Below are 11556 nucleotides of genomic sequence, written 5' to 3'. Positions count from 1 at the left end.
CAACCAACGTTATCACACCAAATGATAACGAGGATGACTCTACTGATCATTTGCTCAAGCAATTACAGAAGACAAAGGCTGATCTTTCAGTCTGGCAATTAGTAGCAAGCTCATTCCCACATCGCCAAGCTTTACTGCAAGCTTTGGCCAAACTAAGTGTAGCACATAACTCCACACCCGACGACGTAGTCAACTTGGTCTTCCAAGAATCACCGAAGCTAAGTAATCCTATTACTTTCTCAGACGAAGATTTGCCACCCTTTGGCGCTAGTCACAACTTGGCTCTTTACATCACTGTCTTTTTCTTAAAGAAGAACGTGCCAATGACCTTGGTAGATGATGGCTCCGCGGTCAATGTCATACCCTTGAAAACGGCGTACAAACTAGGCATGAAAGAGTCGGATTGGACCCCTACCAATCAAGGTGTTCGCGCATATGATGGTACAAGACGAAAGGTAGTAGGACTCATTAACCTAACCATAGCCACAGGTCCAATTGAGCGAAAGGTTAACTTCCAAATAGTGGACATTGAAGCCTCCTTCAACATACTTCTGGGAAGACCTTGGATTCACGCTTCCAAAGCGGTAACGTCCACCATTCACCAAAAGATCAAAATCCCACTAAATGGCAAGGTGGTGACGATCACTTCGTCGCCCATCAAGGCAATCATCGAAAAGAAGTCAAATAATCAAGTCCTTGCGGATCCAGTACATGAACTTGGGGGCTTTCAAAGCATAAGTGTCATAGAAAGCGAGTTGGCACCCCTATACTACGATCCCTACTCCAACTTGGTGGTCAACCACATACTCAAATCCCAGGGATACTTCCCTGGAATGCCTTTGAACCCTGTCCGAAGAAACACCTTCGCACCGTACAAGGAAGGCAACTAAAAAAGGATACCACTTGGCCTAGGATACAAACCCACTAAAGAGGAAGTTCTCAAGATGCTCGCTCAAGTTCAAAGCCGTAAACACGTAGGAGTCCAAATACGACCCTATCTCCCTACCCTAAATGGATACTTCGTTAGGGAAGGAAGTCAAGAGCTCTTTCACGGATTTCCTGAACCTTGGCACTATCTCGGAAGGAAGCCAGCCGGAATCGAGATCTTTCACGATTGCTACTTCATTCCTCCGGAAACGGTTCCTACCGTCAAAGCTCGTCAAGCACCTTGCTTAGACGAACAAGCTGTTAGTCTACTATTTAGAGAAGATCGATTTGTTAGAGCCGCGCAGGATGAGATCATTACTATGATACTTCAAGACAACCACTTCAACCCTACCGCGTTAATCACAGAAACAAACGCGAACCAGCAGAAAGGATGGAGAAAATCAATCAAGTGGACCAACAATCAAGGAAGACTCTTCAAGCTCACCACTAGAGAAGGAGAGATGTTCAAAGGAGAACCAGAAGACGATGAATTCGAGTCAGAGTCGGAGTCTAGAGAAGTCACCAAGAAGTCTCCTCCTGTCGTCATCCCCACTCCCTTTGTTTCTCCTAGCTTAGCCTCAAATAGTAACAGTAGTTCGGGAAATGTCCCAACAACTGTCCCTTTACCGCCACTGACCACAGATCAGATGGCTTCTTTGTTTCAACTTTTCTCAAACTTTAATATGAATAAATCAGGTTCTGCTTACTCTTTGTGTTATCTTGAATGCAATTCTATTTACGATGATACTGAGGATGACCCAGACCCAGACTCGATTGAGATACCTCCCTACATAGCCAAGGAAATACTACAAGAAGGGGAAGGGGGGCCTGTAATAGAGAACACTGAACCCATCAATATAGGAACCGAACTAGAACCCCAAGAACTTAGGATAGGGACCACCTTGAGCTCTGCCAAAAGGGCCAGTTTCATAGACCTCCTAAACGAATTCAAGGACGTTTTTGCTTGGTCCTACAAAGACATGCCAGGGATCGACAGGGATATCGCCGAACATAGAATCCCAATTAAGCCAGGTTTCAAGCCCGTGAAACAGAAGCTTCGTCGAATGAGGACAGAATGGGCTCTCAATATTAAGGAAGAAGTCGATAAGAAATTCAAAGCCGGGTTCATCAAAGTTTCCAAGTACTCTGACTGGGTAGCCAACATAGTACCCGTACCCAAAAAGGATGGGAGAATCCGTGTTTGTGTTGATATTAGAGACTTAAACAAAGCAAGCCATAAAGATGACTTTCCTCTACCACATATCGACATATTGGTGGACAATACCGCAGATCACGCGTTACTATCCTTCATGGATGGATACGCGGGTTATAACCAAATCAAGATGGCCATAGAAGACATGCATAAGACCACCTTTGTCACTCAATGGGGAACCTACTGTTATACGGTCATGCCGTTTGGGTTAATCAACGCCGGAGCTACATATCAACGCACCGCAACTACACTCCTACATGACATGATGCACAAAGAAGTTGAGGTATACGTAGATGACATGATTGTCAAGTCCAAGGATAGAGAAGGGCATATTGCGAACCTTCGCAAATTTTTCTCAAGGCTACGAAAGTACAACATGAGGCTCAATCCTCAGAAATGCGCATTCGGAGTAACATCTGGCAAACTCCTGGGATACATCGTTAACCAACGAGGTATAGAAATAGACCCTTCCAAGATCAAAGCCTTAATCGAAATGCCACAACCTCAAACGGAAAAAGAAGTCAGAGGATTCCTGGGAAAAGTGCAATATATAAGTCGATTCATATCGAAACTCACCATGATCTGTGAACCTATCTTCAAAAAGCTCAAGAAAACAGACCACACCATGTGGGATGATGACTGTCAGAAGGCATTCAACCGAATCAAGGAGATATTAGCTAAACCACCTGTGCTCATGCCATCTCAACGAGATCAACCTCTTGGTTTATATCTCACAGTAACCGAAACAGCCAAGGGCACCATGCTAGCTCAAACCGTAGGAAAGGAAGAAAGGGCTATCTACTACCTTAGTAAGAAGTTCTTGGAATACGAGTGCAAATACTCACCACTCGAAAAGACATGCCTCGTTCTTGTGTGGGCAACGAAGAAGCTACGTCATTACATACTTAGCTACTCCGTCAAAATATACTCCAAAATGGATCCAGTCAAATACCTCTTCGAGAAACCCGTTCTCAACGGACGCCTAGCAAGATGGACTTTGATGCTCTCAGAGTTCGATCTCAAATACGTACCTCTGAAGGTTATAAAAGGGCGCGCCGTTGCCGAATTCTTTGCAGAAAATCCCATCAATGATGCACAAATAATAGATACTTGGTCATTTCCAGACGAGAATATACTCCAAACCGATGTAGACTCCTGGGACCTTTACTTCGACGGAGCATCAAACTTAAGAGGATTTGGAATAGGATTGTTGCTCATTTCTCCTGAAGGCGAGCATACACCAATCTCTGTCAAACTCGACTTCGAGGTGAAAAATAACGCCGCAGAATACGAAGCTTGTCTCATTGGACTACAGGCGACAGTAAGCTTAGGCATTAAAAACCTCCGAGTGCATGGGGATTCGTCCCTGATCATCAATCAAGTTACGGGATCTTGGAAAATCCGAAGCGAAAGCGTAGCACCTTATCAAGCCAGAATAGACCAGGTTGCCCAATTCTTTGATCACGTGACCTATCTACACCTACCTCGGGAAGAAAATCAATTTGTGGATGATCTTGCAAAACTCGCATCTTTGATTAATATGCCAGATGACATGGTGGAAATGCCTTTATGTATCGAACGACGATCGGAACCAGCTTATGTCCACCAAATCACCGATGAAGAGGAAGTCACAGAGGAACCTTGGTTCCAAGCAATCCTAAATTTCAAGCTCAACGGTACCTATCCGCCGGATATGGACAAAAGGGGACAACGTGCTATACGCCTACTAGCTTCCCAATACGTTCTCATGCAAGGAGAGCTATACAAAAGAACACCTCTAGGTGTAGTCCTACGTTGCCTTGGTCATTCACAGGCACGGAAAATAATGGAAGAAGTCCATGATGGAGAATGCGGTCCTCACATGAGTGGGCCCATGATGGCAAAAAAAATCACACGTTTGGGGTATTATTGGACCACAATGGAATCCGATTGCATCAAATATGTAAGACATTGCCACAACTGCCAGATCTTCGGGAATGTACAGCATGTCCCTCCTTCATTACTCTATACGATGACATCTCCTTGGCCATTTTCTGCCTGGGGAATTGATATAATCGGAAAGATAACTCCAGCCGGAACAGGAGGTCACTGTTTCATCCTCGTGGCAATTGACTATTTCACCAAATGGGTAGAAGCGGCTTCCTACACTAGTCTCACGGCTAAAAACGTGGCAAAGTTCATACAAAACAACATCATCTGTCGATACGGTTGCCCACATGAGATCATTAGTGATAATGGATCCCATTTCCAAGCCGAGACTCAGCAATTTCTAGCCAAGTACAAAGTTAGGCATCACCACTCTTCGCCATATAGGCCACAAACCAATGGCGCGGTAGAGGCGGCAAACAAGAACGTTGTCACAATTCTCAAGAAAATGATTGACAACTATCGAGATTGGCCAAGCAAAATACTCTTTGCTTTGTGGGGATATCGCACATCCGTAAGGACGCCCACTGGGGCCACCCCTTTCTATTTGACCTACGGCATGGAAGCGGTACAGCCAGTCGAGTTAGAAATACCATCATTACGTATCTTACTCGAAAGTCAAATCCCAGAAGCCGATTGGAAGAGGGATAGATATGAAGAACTCATCCTCCTGGATGAACGTAGGCTGCGCGCATTACATAATGTCCAAACATATCAAGCACGTATCAAACGAGCCTTCAACAAAAGGGTCAAGCCAAGGAACATCAACGAAGGAGACTTAGTACTCAAGTCGGTTAGAGCTCTTTTACCTGTCGATCCACGAGGAAAATTCAAACCCAATTGGGCCGGGCCATTTCTAGTCAAGTCCATACTTCCAGGGGGTGCGGTTAGAATCACAGACCTAGATGGGAATGAATTTGCCAACCCGACAAACCTTGACCAACTAAAGCGGTATAATGCCTAAGTCGGTTAGAGCTCTTTTACCTGTCGATCCACGAGGAAAATTCAAACCCAATTGGGCCGGGCCATTTCTAGTCAAGTCCATACTTCCAGGGGGTGCGGTTAGAATCACAGACCTAGATGGGAATGAATTTGCCAACCCGACAAAACTTGACCAACTAAAGCGGTATTATGCCTAAAATAGGAACAAAAACGCGCCTCGCGTAACCTCACGTGTCGCTCTTGTGACTCTAAATAAACGGCTCCTAGCCAAGCTGAAATAAGCTAATGTCACTCTGCTCTTGCATTTTGATGTTTTGTCATCCTCATATCATCAAATAAACTGAAATTGCACCTTAAGAGTAAGTAAAAAGCTCATGCTTATCTTCTAAGTTCATTACAAGCTCTTGCTTAGAACAATTATTCTTTTACATTTACTCGAACTACGCGCAAGGGTTTGATTTCATTTTTTTAATGAATACGTAGGAAATCCTTCACGGGATACAGCCCATTAATTTCAAAATGTAAATAGAAGGACATTTGCAGTTGCATTTGGAATTCGACAAGAGTAATAAATAGAAAATCATAATGGTTTCATAACCAATTAACCTCTTTTATTTCATTCAAAAATAATAATAATACGATACATAATAATAATAATGCAATAAAAAATAATAGGCTAGGATTCTAAAAACCCCACCTTCTTATTACAATAATAATAATAATAAATAATAATAAAGACTAGGGCTATTCCTCCATTTTCCCTTTGCCCTTGTCATTTTTGTCATATTTCTTGTCATGACCTCGAGCCGCACGCTCTTGCACCACTTCGGACCTAATAACCAACCGGTCTTTCTCGAGGCCTAGCCTTCCCATTCTTGCCAATCACTTTGTCCACGACAGGAGAGGTTTTCGGTTTCTTCGAAGGATGAACAACTCGAAACCCGGCTTCCTCCTCTCCCTCAGTCAGATGCTTCTCCTTCTCCTTTTCCACCTCGCGCACCTTGTAGTCAACGGGCTCGCGCTTCCTCAATATCTCACGCTCCTCCGGAGTAGTAGCTTTCCTCCACCACAGATAGGAGTCCGACACCCATAAAGCACTAACAGAAGAGTTCAAGAACCACAAGTTTCTCTGAGCCCATTTAATGGCCCACTCCCTTCGACTCTCAGTAGTAAGTGCCACGGCAGTCTGCGGGACAGTGTCAAGCTTCGGGATTGTCTGCTTCAGTCCAACCTGTCTCATCAACCTCTCCGGGAAGATACATACCATGAATTCCAAGCCAGGAATGTGCACAGATCGGGTAGGATCCAAGGAAGATACTCCAGTGACAGATTTGAGATGCCACCATGGTACAACCCACCTAATCAAAGGGCCATCATCACTCTTTAGTTTGTTTTCCCAGTAATTGCAGACCCGAATGAAGTCCACCATGTAAAGCCTGGTCCTCATTGCAATAGAGCGAGCATGATAGGAAGGAACATAAACTGGGGGCTCGATCAATCGAAGACGCTCCATAAGCCAGACCTACCAAAAGCGGGTATTAGAAACAAAAAAAAACGAAACGAAAAAAAAAACGAAACAAGAAAAAAAGAAAAAGAAAAGTGTTCTTTTACCTGCAAAATAATGGGACATCCCAAATAAGGTAGGTCACGATTGGCTTTCCTGTTATCCAAACCCAATAGGATCTCTCCTAAACATAAACAGGCTGGGCTCCTGCACAGCTCCATTTTCTCAACCAGGCCCAGGAGACGGGGATCACCTCTCAAGTCCTCATCAACATGCCCTTGAAGGACATATACATGTAACAAGCAAAATCCGAATGCCTTTCGCCTAGCAACATAAGAGATGGTGGGGTCAACTTTGTTAATGAATCGGTCAATAAAGTCCAGCATTCGCACTCCTTTCGAGGTCACTAAACGGTCCACCTCAATTCTTGTCAATCCAAGCAAGTCCCTAAACTTGTTCTTATACCCTTGTGAAGTAGAAGGAATAGCAGGCAAGTGTTCTGGGTCCCACCCACCGATCGCAGCAATTTCTTCAGCAAATGGGCAAATGTCACCTCCAGGGAAAGCAAAAACGTGATAATTCGGGTCCCAATAGTCAAGACAAGCGTCTAGGAATGGTTTGACCACCTTGATAAGCTTCAAGCTCAACAATGATCCAAAATTGTAGGCACCCATGTCATGTTTCTCCAAGTTGGAAAACTCGTTGGTGCACTCTTTTAGACGAATTTCTAAAGTATTCATGATGAAGGATTGTTTTGAGAATTTTATGTAACAAGACGAGGAAGAGACGGAGGAATTGTGCGAATAAAACCTCTATCGACGTCTCTATTTATACTAAAATCTGTTTCCTAAAATCCGCCAGGACGAAAACACCGGGGAACAGGCGCAGCGCCTGCTGCGTGACACGTCTCTCGTGTACCTGTCAAAAATAAACTAACTAAACTAACTATATAGCTAGGGAAGTCAGGTCGATCTCCACTGGGAGGCAATATATTTGTAGTAGTCCGTATATTTGGTCACAAATGGGGGGGGGGGGGGGGTTGTTTGATTTGTTGTCTAAACTACGAGTTTTGAAGGGAAGAGAAATAAAGTCAAGAGCAATAAGGGCAGAGAAATGAGTTTAAACTATCAGATAAAGAGGGACATGTCAGGATTTCGGTTCACTATGGTAGTCCAGTGACTCAGCTGTAAATGACTCAGACGAATTAACGTAAGACGGATGTTGAAAGGTCCTTTCGATCCACTTTCTATCCTAAAATACCACTAACTTAACTTTCATTCTCGTCAGGGTAGTCTACTGTTCATAGAAGGCCTATTTAGTCCAATCTTTCGATCTAGGATTAATTTTAGCCAGATTAAAGGTTAACTTAGAAGTGTGCACTCAACTAAGCCGAATAAATACAGTTAAATTGCTATGGTGACAGAGTCTTGTAATTATTTCGTCTGTTTCATTTACTACATCGTCACAATCCTACCGCAGATCCCCTAATCCCAACATGAAAGGGGTTTAGCTACTCATGTCGCTAATTAAACTAACAGCAGATAGATTTCCAGCAATAAACATAATGAAATAACAAGTAAAAAGCATAAAGAGAAATTAGGGCAAAGGAGTAAAGGTAACGGAACAAGAGATTAAAGCAAACAAGAGATTAATTATTAATAAAGGAAGAGAAAGAATTACAATCGATGCGAATCCGGCGTAAAGAACACAAATTCCAAGCGAAAGCAATCCCGAAATAAAGTTACAGTAGTGAAGAATGAATTACGCAGTAAAAGTTTGATAGATGCTAAGTAGTAAGTAAATCTCATTCTAATAACCTAACTAATGTAGGTTTAAATAGCAAAGAAAATGAGTTTTGCGGAATTAAACATAACACGGGCTGTTTAAAGCCCATAAATAGCGAAACCACTCGATCGAGTGGATTAAAACCACTCGATCGAGCAAACACCTCAGAGCAAAACTACTCGATCGAGTAAAGGCCTTTCGCAAGATAAGGATCGAGTGGAAAACCACTCGATCGACCACCAGAGGACGTAAAAACCACTCGATCGAGTGGTAAAACAGCTCGATCGAGTTCTTTAACTTCAAATCAGCTCAAGTCCGCGCCTAAATGCCTCGTAATCCGTGCCATGACGCTTTCAAGTGCAGTATCTCACTCTGGAAAAATCCCGTCTCCTCTAAATGCATGCAAAAGGGACGAAAAAGAGTACAATTCCACTACTTTCGCGTTCATTTCTACAAAATGGACAAAACGAACCAAAGTAGCCAATTCGGGGCAAAATACTATAAAAACAGTATAAAAATGCATAGAAATACGTGATGAAATAGGCTAAAAAGACTATATAAAAAGCACGTATCAAATCTCCCCAAACCGAACCTTTACTCGTCCTCGAGTAAACTCAAGACTAAACTAATGGAACGGGAATGATAACTCAGAGCTAGCTTAACTTGTCTGCTTGAACCAATTTAATGCAACAAAAATTAACAGTTAAAGTTAAGCAGTCAATACGCAAACGAATTATAAGCTGTTCAGAAATATAGCCAACCTATCGACCTTGCAAGACCAACAAAATTGGACTCTCTCGTGGTCACTCTTCTCTCATGAAGCAAAGGGTGAATGTTATATGTAAAAGAGAGAAGAAAAGACAGTCACTCACCTAACTGCGACGTACATAGCATGCATGCAACAAAAATGAAAGACAATTCAAGTACTAATGCACACACTCCAACCAATAATGTCCGTCACAGCCGAGGGCTTACAAATAATATGGGAATAGTGAGGTTCAGGTGAGAAAAGGCAAAACATGTTATGGAAATGTGGAGATAAAAGCGTCAAGCTAGTTCCAAACAGGACCATAAAGAAACCATCCGAATCTCAACTGACTGAAAAACTAAGTACAAGTACCCTTCATTTGGCACAAAACTCACTAGACTCAAAACACAATCTCCTCAAAAATATGGAATAAGAATGGAGGAGTCAGACGGTCACAAACTTTCCTTTTTTAATACCGTCTGAATGAACTAACTCAAATAAAACAACTCTTTTTTTTTCAAACTTCCTTTCTTTTTTTTCTTTTCTCACGTCTTTCCAGCTTCTTTCTTTTTTTCTTTTTCATTCTTTTTCACTTTCACGTTTTTTTTTTTCAATTCTCCTTTTTTCTTTCTTTTCCTCCTTCCTCTATACTTACACCAACTCCAAACAAGAAATACGGGCCAAAATGCAATGGAAAATCATACCACAAAAGAACATATTAACTAGCTTGACTAGGCAGGCTAAGTTTGGGATGTAGCTGATGAGTCAAAAAGGCAAATTTGGCTAAAGTGGAGCTAAATGGGTGAAAAATATAAGGAAAGGGAAATTTGCAAGCACTCCCTGCATGTGACACCGACCACAAACCCGAATATGTGCATTTGACAAGAAATTGAATGTCATAAAAGTGCAAAAGAGACGAACATGCTATGCAAGGAGTACTACTCTCAATTCCTAATGAACTGGTCATGAATGTCACCAGTTATGGCTCTAAAAACTCAGAATTTTTCAAGTAGTTTGCCAATTTATCAGGTCAAGTCTAAACAGTCAGCTATATTTGAACAGAAACTCATAGACTATGCGTATGACAAGGCTAATAACTATCAATAAAAGTGCAAGGCTCAAGCAAAGAGACAAGTTATAGTGCATTATCATCACGGAAATCTACCGTTCCGACTCAACCTATATGCAGAAATAAACGTGAATATTTTTTTGAATTTTGAAATTTTCTAATTTTTTTGGATTTTTGATTTTTAATGAAAATAAACAACAATGCAAAGCTAAAAAATAAACGTGAATGCAAAAACAAATGCAAATGCAGACTCAAAAGGATGCAATACCCTCCCCAAACCAAAACGGATAACGCCCTCGTTGTCCTCCAGCATACACCAGCAGATATATACAAGGGAACGGGAATATACAACCAATCAATAAAAAGCAATAAAAATAAAGGAGACAAAATAAAAGAGTAATAGATACATACAAAATACGAACTTCCCCAAACCAGCCAGAAAACTGGGGAAGTGAGTAGACCAGTAGCTACCCGTCGTCGTCGTCTGCTCTCACGGATCTCCTCCGCCCTGTACTCCGGGTCTCTCTCCTCCTCTCTCCTCCTCCGCTCCTCAGCTCGAGCTCTCTCCACTGCCACCTCCGGGTCCTCGTCCTCCTCCTCGTCAGAAACCGGGTACCCCTCAGGTGGGTACCTGTAGAAGGAAGGGTGTGGCCAACCCTCTGGGATGGGACGGTGTCGCCTCAAGTGATGCTCGTACAGAGGGTGTAAAGCAAGAGCCAAATCCCTCTCCATACGAGCCTGACGCTCTGCAATCTCACGCAACAAACCGTAAACGGCGCCCCCTAGGTCCAGGACCGCGGGCGCCACAAAGGGAGGAGGTGGTACGAAAGTAGCCGGTAAGACCGGATCAGACTGTGTCTGGTCAGTGGGAGTGGGAGTAGGAGTAGGAGTGGTAGCGGGAGTAGGGGTCGGATCGGGAGTAGCCGTGGAAGGCTGGGCACTCCCTGAAGGTGTAGACCCCTCTCCGGTCTCAAGACGCCGCTTCTTGGCGGCGGGTGCAGCAGGAGCAGGTCTAGGTGGAAGGATAAGGTGAGGTAGTGGTGGCAGACGGGCGCCCCTAGCAACAGTAGGAAGGGGCTCAAGACGGGGGAGAGTGTCACAAGGTAAGTCTACAGACAAGGAGCCGTCAATCTTCCAAGTCTGGTAGTCTGGGGTCAGCCAATGCTGAGAAAGCATGGCGTCCAGACTCAGTAGCCTCTCTCCCTTGAGGTACTGCAAGCTACGAGGCCAGTCGGGGAAAAGAGAACGGGCAAGAATGGTGGCTATGCCACCGCAGGCAATGGTTCCTGTCTCCTTCAGCCCCTGGCTCTAAAGGTACTGGGCGGTCAAATAGGCAATGTTGAAGGTAAAAGGACCTCCACAGTCAACGTTTAGGTAACCGTCCAGGATGGAGAGCTCGGTGTTGGTCATGTTGTTCGGCTCCTTTCGGCCGAAGATAGTGC

This window comes from Silene latifolia, chromosome 10, assembly GCF_048544455.1.
Source record: "Silene latifolia isolate original U9 population chromosome 10, ASM4854445v1, whole genome shotgun sequence".
NCBI lineage: Eukaryota > Viridiplantae > Streptophyta > Magnoliopsida > Caryophyllales > Caryophyllaceae > Silene > Silene latifolia.
This window is presented reverse-complemented; position numbering follows the sequence as displayed.